The sequence below is a fragment of the Aedes aegypti genome, chromosome 1 (genome assembly GCF_002204515.2).
Source record: "Aedes aegypti strain LVP_AGWG chromosome 1, AaegL5.0 Primary Assembly, whole genome shotgun sequence".
Lineage (NCBI taxonomy): Eukaryota > Metazoa > Arthropoda > Insecta > Diptera > Culicidae > Aedes > Aedes aegypti.
In genome coordinates, this window is record NC_035107.1 from 256095359 (window position 1) to 256105599 (window position 10241).

The window sequence follows — 10241 nt, forward strand, 5'->3', positions numbered from 1 at the left end:
ACCGTAGAACAGTACTCCAGGACAATCTCGTTCTTATCGCATAGCTCCCGAATGAACCGCTCCTTGGTATCTATGTGCTTAGAACGGCGGTTCGATCGTTCTGTTTTCACAAACGCCAAGCAGCCCTGGTTATCCTCTTTGATGACAGTCGGAGTATCCTGGGCTTCATCGAAGTCACTAAGTAGCTTCCTCATCCACAACGTCTCCAGGCATGTTTCGCTCAAAGCGACATACTCAGCTTCCATGCTTGATAGCGTAACTGCGTTTTGTCGGCGGCTTGCCCACGACACGACTCCTCCGCCGAACGATATGACGTATCCGGTTGTTGAACGTCTGCTCTCCATGTCGCCGGCCCAATCGGCATCCGAATAACCGGCTAGTGGTTGGTCGAGGTCTCCTCCAAGTCGTAGCTTATAGTTCTTCGTCCCCTTGAGGTATCTCAAGACCCTCTTTGCGGCCGACCAATCCGACTCACATGGTGCACTCACTTTTCGTCCCAAGATGGCAGTACAAGCAGCAATATCCGGCCGAGCGATCATGGCCAGGTATAACAATCCTCCAACTAGGCTGCGATATATGGTCGTATCTTCGAACAGTCCATCTTCTTCTGTTTGCTTCGGGTAACCAATGTCCATCGGTGATTTCGCCGTCTTTGCTTCTTGTATTCCGTGCTTCCCGATCAGATTATCAATGTAGTTTGAAAGGCTGATTTGGTAGACACCTTCCTCTAGCTGAATTTCCATGCCCAAGAAATGACGGACTCCTCCTAGGCAGGTAATCTCGAACTCCTCGCTAAGGCTCTCACAAATCCGACGAATCTCCTCCTCGCTGGACGATCCAAGCAGGAAATCATCAACGTACACTAACAGGTACGTTTTGACTCCATTGTTGTTCCGTACGTATAAACAAGGATCCGCTTTCGATTGAACGAATCCTCGTCTCACCAAAGCTGCATTCAATCTCCTGTTCCAGCATCTTGCCGACTGGCGTAATCCATATATGCTTCGCTTAAGCCGACAGACCAGCTCCTCCTGACCTTCAGCTCCGTATCCTGGAGGCTGTCGCATAAATACCTCTTCCTCCAATGATCCGTAAAGATACGCCGTTTTGACGTCCAAATGTCGAACAACAAGCTTCCGTTTAGCTGCTATCACCAGAAAGGTTCGGAACGTTGCATGGCTCACAACAGGAGCGAACACCTGATCGAAATCTTCGCCGAACGATTGGGTGTAGCCCTGCGCTACCACCCTAGCCTTGTGCTTCACAATCTTGTTGTTCTCATCACGTTTGACCTTAAAGACCCACCTCGAACCAACTACCTTCTTGTTTGGTGGTAATGGCACGAGCTCCCAGGTCCCATTCTTGGCATGAGATGCCAATTCGTCCTCCATGGCACTACGCCACTCGTTTGTCTTCATCGCTTCACGGTAATCCTTTGGCTCCTCCGTTGCACAGGCTGCGAAATCCACAATGAAATCTTCATAGTGCTTCGGCATAACTCCTCTCGTCGACCGAACTCCCCGGCGCACTACGGGTGATTCGCCTTCTTCTGCATCTTCAAATTCTCCATTACTGCTCGCTCGATCTTCTTCCTTCTTCTCTATAAGCGGTAGCAGCTGGATGTCTTCTTCATCTTCACGTTGGTCGCCTTGATTCTTGCCATTGGATTTCTTCTTTTCACCTGAAGCTGGCGCCGCAATCGGCACCTCCACCGACGAACTCCCATTCTTCAACTCGATGAACCTTGCATCGCGACTGATGGTGATTTGGTCGGTTTCACGGTCCAAGAAACGGTATCCTTTGTGTTCCATTGAGTAGCCTACAAAGGTCAGCTTCCTCGCCTTGCTATCCATCTTGGTCCTCTTCACAGACGGCACGTGAACGTAAGCCTCGCTGCCAAAAACACGCAAGTGTCCCAAGTCTGGTTTACGCCCCCACCACAATTCATACGGCGTCTGCTTCACTGATCTGGATGGCAATCTATTTTGCAGATACGTGGCAGTACGTATCGCTTCTCCCCAAAAACGTTTCTCTAGTCCCGCATCGAGCAGCAGACAGGTGGCCATTTCGGAAAGACTCCTATTCTTCCGCTCAGCCACACCATTCTGCTGGGGGGAATACGGTGTGCTGAACTGTGGCTGTATCCCTTCCGCCTGATAAAACTTCCGCAACTCCTTGTTGTTAAACTCGCCACCGCCATCGGACCGAATAACGCGAGGCTTCCTCCAGAAATGGTTGTCTACCCATCGCACATATGCCTTAATAGACTCCGCCGCCTCCCACTTATTTTTCAGCAAGTACGTAACGGTAAATCTACTGAAATCATCAACTAGGTTCAGAACATACCTGTTTCCGCTGGGCGTAACGTTTGACATCGGTCCACAGAGATCCGTGTGGACGATATCGAGCACCTGAGTTGACTTCCGCTCAATCACTTCGGGGAAAGGGAATCGGGACGATTTTCCCTCCAAGCAGCACTCGCACACAATGCGCAAGCCACAATCAGTCACACTCATACCTGTTGCCAGCTGCTCCTTATTGATCCTCTCGATGGCCGCCCAATCACGGTGGCCGAGCCGCCGGTGCCATTGGTGCTGGCAATCCTCCCGGTGGCATCCAGCTGACGCAACCATTGACCGCTCCGCAAGACGCAAATTGTACAATCCACCACTACGATTTCCCGTTGCCACTACCGTTCCGCCGGAATCCACAATCTGACAACCTTTATCATTAAACTTCACTTCAAGTTTCTTCTCAATCAGTTTCCCGACTGAAATTAAACTGGTCGAAAGTCCCGGCACAAATTTCACGCAACCGAATTCAATTTGCTTCACTTTTCCTTGTCCATCGATACCGAACAGAATACCGGTGCCTTCGCCGCGAATGGCTGTCTTCTTCCCGTCAGCCAACGTTATCAGTCCGCCGTCGAACTCACGCAACGACTTGAAGAAGGATCGGTCGTTTGTCATGTGGGCACTGGCTCCACTGTCAATCACCCACGCACGCGAACTTTCGCGACTGACCTCGCTATCGGCACTGAAAGTGATACTACTACCTTCACTTTGCACCGCTTTCGCTTTTGCACCATCACTTCTTCTCGCACCCGATGGAGCACTTTCGTTGTCCTTACGCGACGACAAGAACTTGCGGCAATACCGTTTGATGTGTCCCGGTTTGTTGCAGAAATGACAAACGCGCGTATCATTTCTCGGCGTGTTGCCCACCGATTTCATCGCCTTTTCCACCTTCAAAGTGGAAGCATCCCGTTCCAGACGCCGGTGATATTCGTCCGATAATTTTGACTTCACCACGTCAAGAGATATGTCGTTATCCGATCGACTGTCTAATGCCGTCACCAAACCGTCGAATGATGGAGGCAAACTACGAAGGAGCATACAAATTTGAGTGTCTTTATCGAGCTCCGTTCCCGCGGCACTTAATCGATCGAACAAATCATCAATTTCCAGAAGGTGCTTCTCAAGGTCACCATGTTCTGGAAGATTGGTTGAGCACAATTTCTTCAAAAGAGACACACGCACTGACCGCGACGTCTTCTGATGGTAGGCATTGAGAGCGTTAAATGCATCCCGAGCGAATACACAGTTTTTCACGAGCGGTAGCTGGTTGTCCTCCAGCAATAACACTATCGTAGCTTTTGCTTTACGATCTGCACTTTCCCAACTATCGTCACGCTCATCTTCTCCAGGAATTTCTTCGGCAATAACATGCCACAAATCTTCGCGTGAAAGCAAACTTTCCAAGCGGATCTTCCACGTCTGCCAATTCGTTCCGCTCAGTTTCGGAACCGCAAACTTTAGATCACTCATTTTCACACGGCAGGTCCACAACACTGGAGAACAATTCCAAACGTTTTTACACTACTCGAACCACGAGTCTTTCGCAAGCACACAAACAGCGACGCGCACGAGCTGTTCCGGAATAATGCCTTCACCACTTTTTCTGTACCAATCCGGCTGGGCCCATAACCTGACGAGCGGACAGAGCAAACCACACAGTGGATAACAGCGTAAGGAATTCGATACAGAAAGAATTTGCACACGCGAGATTACTTTAGTAACTGTACTTTTATTGAAAGAAAGGAAATAACACGCACGAACTTGCTTCGTTGAAAGTTTGGTTTGGAATGAAATCTACTCTATTTTCCCGCGCTCAATATGAGACGATGTGTCAGGCATGGCAACACCAAGGGCAAACCAAGGTGTGTATAGTGGAGAGGTGATCATCGAATACCGACAGATTTCACTCAAACAGCTTTCACTCGTCGGGTCGTTCTCGGGAATCACTCTGGGGCACGCAAATTCGTCCATGACTTCTGTTGCCTCACCAGTAGCGTAGAGAGCACGATAGAATTCGAGCATGTGTCTTTCTACTGCTTCGGAACCATCGATGGGGTTGTTGTTTTCATCGCGCAGCTGTGTGATCACTGTTTTTCTCCTACGTCGTTCGCCAAGCTGGAACGTTGATAACGGCTCCCCAGCTACATACGATTCATTGATGCGCACGAACGTTTGGGTGAAGTTGCGCTGCAGAGTAAGCATTTGTGCCTTAATACGGTTAATGGATGGCAGCACCGCTGGATTTTGATGATAGTTGTCGTATGCTTGACGCAGATTGCTGTAAAGCCGTTGGTGTTCACGGTGGAAATCATTAAAAGCGGTTTTAGATTTCCAGCGAAAGAAAGATTGAATTTTAGGTTTCGCAACAGACATCCACCACTGCATCCATGAACCAAAGTTCCGGCGTTGGCGGGTCCAGTATTGCCAGCGCAACTGAAATTCTTGGACGTTTTCTGCTGTTAACAGATGCGGACGAAGGGACCAAAATCCGCGACCAGGTTCTCGCCCAAGATAGGGAAGGCAAATCCGCGCTGTCAATGCCTTATGATCGGAAAATGAGCATACATGTATGTCTGTTGATCGCAAATGGCTTCGTAGGCTCTGACTCACATACATTCGATCCAGACGAGAAGAGGAATTGTGTGTTATGTAGGTGTATCCAGGTAGGCTTGGACGGAGTTTTTCCCAAACGTCGAGGAGTTTAAGTTGCTGTACGGTTGTATGCAATGCAGGGCTGGGATTGTGGCCCGTGGCATCGCACTGTCGCAAAACACAGTTAAAATCGCCCGCTAGCAAGATGTGTTCTGACGAATGCCGGAGATAGTATGCGAGAGTGTTGTGGTAGAAACGCTCTCTCTCAGCACGAAATGCTGTGCCTGATGGAGCGTAAACGTTACAAAGCGTTGTATTTTGCACTCTAAGAGCGATGAGTCGCCCGTCTAAACTTTTCTCGACGTTTGAGAAGTTGACGTGCTCTTTCAGCGCTATTGCCGTTCCCCTTCTCGTATGATCAACATTACACACTACGTGGTAGCCAGGTAAGAGGAGCTGCTCATTCTCCACTTCCTGTAAAAATGCGATATCGATTTCCAGCATCCGAAGGAACGTTCGGAGTGCATTGATTTTAGTGGTGTTGGTAATTGTGTTAATGTTGATCGAAGCGATGTTATAACTGTTGAAAGCCATTAGAACTGACCAGCTAACTCCTCGCTCGCATCGTCTTCGTTGTTCTGTCGCTGCTTTTTACCCGGCGGCCGACCACTTCGGCGCTTGCTACTATTCGATGCAGATGATATATCGGTCTCATTCCCGTCGCTGGCTTGGCGGGTAGACATTCTGCTTGTTGTCGACAAGTTCTGTGGGAGAACCGGTGGTGGCATGAGATTCTTTCGTTGTTCTGCTAGATTCGCTCTTGTCAATATTTGACCAATCGGCGTCACGCCGGTGGGGCACGATACGTTTGTTTTCGGTAAGGAGGGGAAGATTTCGGTTACGGTTGTTGTCTTAGTCGAGGGCTCCTGTTGCTGTACTTCTCGGGGCTTTGGTCCGAAAAGTTTAGCGAACGAAGTTTTTTGCTTTGTCGCTTTGGGTTTCGCTACGCTCGGGTTTGACTCGGCCTGTTTCGCCACGTTGGCGTAAATCTTCTGTACGAGAAGCTTCTTGTTTTGCACACAAGAGATACCATTGTGGACATATTCGTGGCAGTAGCGACATGTGTGGAGCTGCCCGAAATAAACAACGTTCGTGGTTTGTCCATCTATGGTGATGTAGCTTTCGATGTTGCGTTTCACAAACATTCGAACAATTCGAGTACCTGTAGGAATCCCACCGAAGCGGTATTTGCTGTGCCACACTTGCTCGGTGACAGAGAGAACTTCTCCGTATGCGCTGAGGAACTCAGAAATTTGATCGTTCGTGATATCTTCGGACAGATCGGTCAGCTTGACCTCCACAGCTCCGTCCTCCAGTGTGATCCGAAGTTTGTAGGTTTTCCCATCTACTTCGCTTACGTGCTTGTTGTCGTTTTCGGCTACCACTTTTTGCGCCAGTTCCAGGTCAACGACCTTCACAAACGCACACCCGAGTGCTCTACTCGGTTGTAGTTGAACAACTTGTTCGTAACTAAGACCCAAAGCTGAGCCAACAAAGTCGTGAAGCTCCTCAAAGGATGGCTTCTTCGGCACGTTTGCATAATCAATGCGAAACGTGTTTTCGCGTCGAACACTCATCGCGGCACCACCCGCGGTACTACTCGCGACGAAACGGAACGGCGAAACAAACTTTACGGTATTTTAAACGATAGGGAGAATAATCGATAGCTAGCTTAAGGCTTCCAGCGAGAAACACAACTGTTCTGCATGGAAGTTGAGCGCAAACTACTCCATTCAACAACGGTATACCGGGGAATAAATGGGTTCGTCTTTTTTGAAGCGGCACCCAGAAATATCTCTCCGAAAACCCAGTGTCCTAGCTCGGTACAGAGCAACAATCACAAAGGAGCAAATCGAAGCATGATTTGGTGAAGTGCATACCTACTTGGAACAAGAAGATCTGGTTTACCTTCTGGATTGTCCAGACAGAATTTTTAATCTCGACGAAACATCTTGCGAGCTGGTTGTCAGGAAAAGGGAAGTGTTTGGTGATGAAGCAGTCTAAGCATACCTACTCAGTGTTCGGAAACAACGAGAAAGAAAGCTACACTGCTCTCTTCACTGCCAGTGCTGATGGCAAACTGCTTCCACCACTCGTGATGTTTCCGTATAAATGTCGACTCCCTGGTGATATCATCCGTAGTGCTCCAGCTGATTGGGGAATAGGCAAAACCGATAGCGGATGGATGACAGGGAATGCATTTTATGAGTTCCTAAAAAACATTTTCCAACCATGGCTAGAAAAAAAAGTCACTCTACCCGTACTGCTATTTGTCGATGGCCATAAAAGCCATGCAACGCTTATGAGCACAAACTTTTGCGAAAGACATCAAATAATACTCATCTGCCTATTCCCCAATTCAACCCATTTGACTCAACCATTGGATGTAAGTTTTTTCCAATGTAAAAACGATGGGAGAACACATTGTTAGATTTCCGATGTAAACACGGAATGCGTACCATCACGAAGTCAGAAATTTGCCCATTACTTAAAACAGCTCTCGATAATTTCGATAATAAGGAGCAAGTAATTGAAAGTGGATTTCAAAAGAGCGGTTTGTACCCATGGAACCCAGAAGCTGTAAACTTTGCTTCAATGTCGACAAACCCATCGACTCTCGATGAACATAATATTTTGGCAGAACCTGTTAAGGCCGATACTAAATTTTTGACGTGTTTGAAGCACGCCTTTCCGAAGATCAGCTAAGAGAATTCCGCAAACAAGAAGACTTTCAAATCCTCCTGAAACGACGATACTGTTGAATCGAATTATGAAAAATTATTAGGTGAAATGAGGCATCGTATTTGGCAAGTGTCATTCCGCAACATGTGCTTATTGGAAAAAGTTTGGTATGTCAACGTTTTTGGTAGTGCTTCATGAAGCCCAAGCAGGACAGTTCGGTTTTGCGTCGTCCGATAGATTTAGCGGTTTCGCGCGTGTTTTCGTCGCCGGAGATTTTTTTTATTTTTTTATTTTTTTCTGTGCTCCAAAACTCCTGTTTTGGAGCGTCTTGCTGGGTAGTGCTTCGTAAAGCCCAAGCAGGACAGTTTTTACATTCAGAAATGGAATAGTGAAAAGTGAAAAATGAAAAAGTGATTTGTTTGATTTGTGTCCTCAGTACTGTTGGTTTTTGGCTGCCCTAAGTTCACCGAACCATCCGGAAGTGACAGGCAGCACATAAATTTAGAGAATCAATCCGGTGAGTTTGTTCCAGTATAATACTTTTTCTTTTGTGAGCCTTCCGGATCGTTTTTGTCCGCGTTGTGGAACTTCTGATCGTTTCTTGAACGGAAAATGATATTTTCCGAGTTTGATAATTATGTTCAGATTGCGCATTCTGTCCGGGCGGGTGTTACGCAACTAACAATCGGTTGTAGATGCTTTTTAACCGTTCGATGACCCTGGAGGGATCGATTCTGCTTTTCGTATAATTTTGAGCAGAAAAACCGACTGTGTTATCCCAGGGTGTTTAGTTCGAACGCGCTTCCTTTCGTTTTTCGATTATCTAAAAATACAGTACCACCCGCATAAATATGAACCATATTTGTACTGTATCCGAAACTCTCCCCAACAATTTATAACAATATCTAAACAATTCCATATAACGCCAAAAATAACAATATGCCTACCGTATCATGAATGGTTTTAACAGTTTGGGGTATGGTTATTGGACAAAGTACAGTATGGGGAATAGGCGGTTAAGTTTTGTAACCATTCAAAAACGCCGATTTTCCCGAACAATTTTTTCCCGTTACAATTTGCCCAATTGTCCATATACCATCCATTTTTTGATCAATTTACTGTAAAGGAAACAGTTTCAGAATAGTTCAACTATAAAGTTTGTTTGAAATTAAATAATGTATGTGTAATAGTATGTTTACAGTGTGATATGGTATTTTTACCGCAAATGATACTGTTCCTTTATGTTTATATTATAAGCAATGAAAAATAGTATTGCAAATTTTGTTCTATTAGTTATTATTTTACTTTGGCATACATATTTTATTCATCCATGACCTGAATAACTGAGGAAGTTACATAAATTGATTTCATAACGCTAAAGGAGATGGATGGGTGTCCTTGAAATGTTACAGGTCATACAAAATTCGTAGAATATTCGTACAAAATGCGTTACGAGGGGGTGGGAAGGTGTCGAAAATGATCATTTTCGACGTTATGAAATTTGTGAATGAACCCTTGTTAGATTTTCATGCGCTACTTTTAAAATCTTTTGCACTTTGTCACTATTATACTGATAACCGCTAACATGCTCCCGAATCACCATCCTCACGGATGTGGGCGTTCGAAATGAAAACCGAAGAAAACATCGGATTCGTCTAATTCGCCTACTCTCCCTGGTTCTGGCTTGAGTCTAGTCCTTGCGAACATTGGAGAATAAATGTTCGTCTTCTGCTGTCCGGGAACTTGCCGAAACTTCCATTCCGGCCCTTCGTCAACGGAAAATGACTGCTGTGGGAGAGAATAAAAGCTTTTACAAAACAGAAAGAAATTATAAGATATAGAGAAAATATTAAAGCATGAAACACTTACCAATGGATTACGATCAAGCACAGATTTTGGATTAACAACGGATTCTCTTCACTCTAGTTTCTGCTAGCAAAACATAAACAGAAATGAAACACGCTAAAAACCATTTACACACATTTAAGTTTCACTTGGCTTTTAAAAATATATATATTCAATTCATTTGATTTAAAACATAAAAAACATATAAGACCACCACAAATAAAATCTTTGTTCCACATTTTTCATCGAAATGTGTGATGCCATGAAATAACTTTTAATTAATAATTGCGTGAAATCTAAATAGCATGTGTGTAAATTTTTAAGCGTGCCTAACAAATTGATGAAAATTTTCTCACACATATCAATGCGTTCAACAGTTTGCCAAACTGTTAAAAAATTGTAAAATATAGTTAAATGCAAGTGTGTAAGTGATGTTCGCCTCATAAACACAAAAACCATTCGACGAACATTGCATAAACGTTTCCACTATTTTCCACAAATTTACATCCCCGTACTGTTCAACAATATCTGAGCTTTCAAACATATTGTCACTATTTGATTTGATTTAGTCAAGCTGTTCTTTACAGTATACAGCTTTGGGTTCCTTATTGTTTTACAACATAACAACTGTTCGCGATACGCTAACCATTTCAGTTGGAAGACATTTGTGGTTTTGACTATAAGACAAATTGGATTTTTCTATGC

At 45.3% G+C, this 10241-nt stretch overlaps 1 long non-coding RNA gene across 1 annotated transcript; it reads right to left on the minus strand.

Annotated features, from left to right (window-relative positions):
• Positions 1–9253: 9253 nt before the first annotated feature.
• LOC110674657 lies at positions 9254–9594 on the minus strand. The gene is made up of 2 exons (XR_002499072.1): positions 9561–9594; positions 9254–9479 (listed from the first exon to the last, which is right to left on the minus strand). It is a non-coding gene; the product is annotated as an uncharacterized LOC110674657 (long non-coding RNA).
• Positions 9595–10241: the final 647 nt, after the last annotated feature.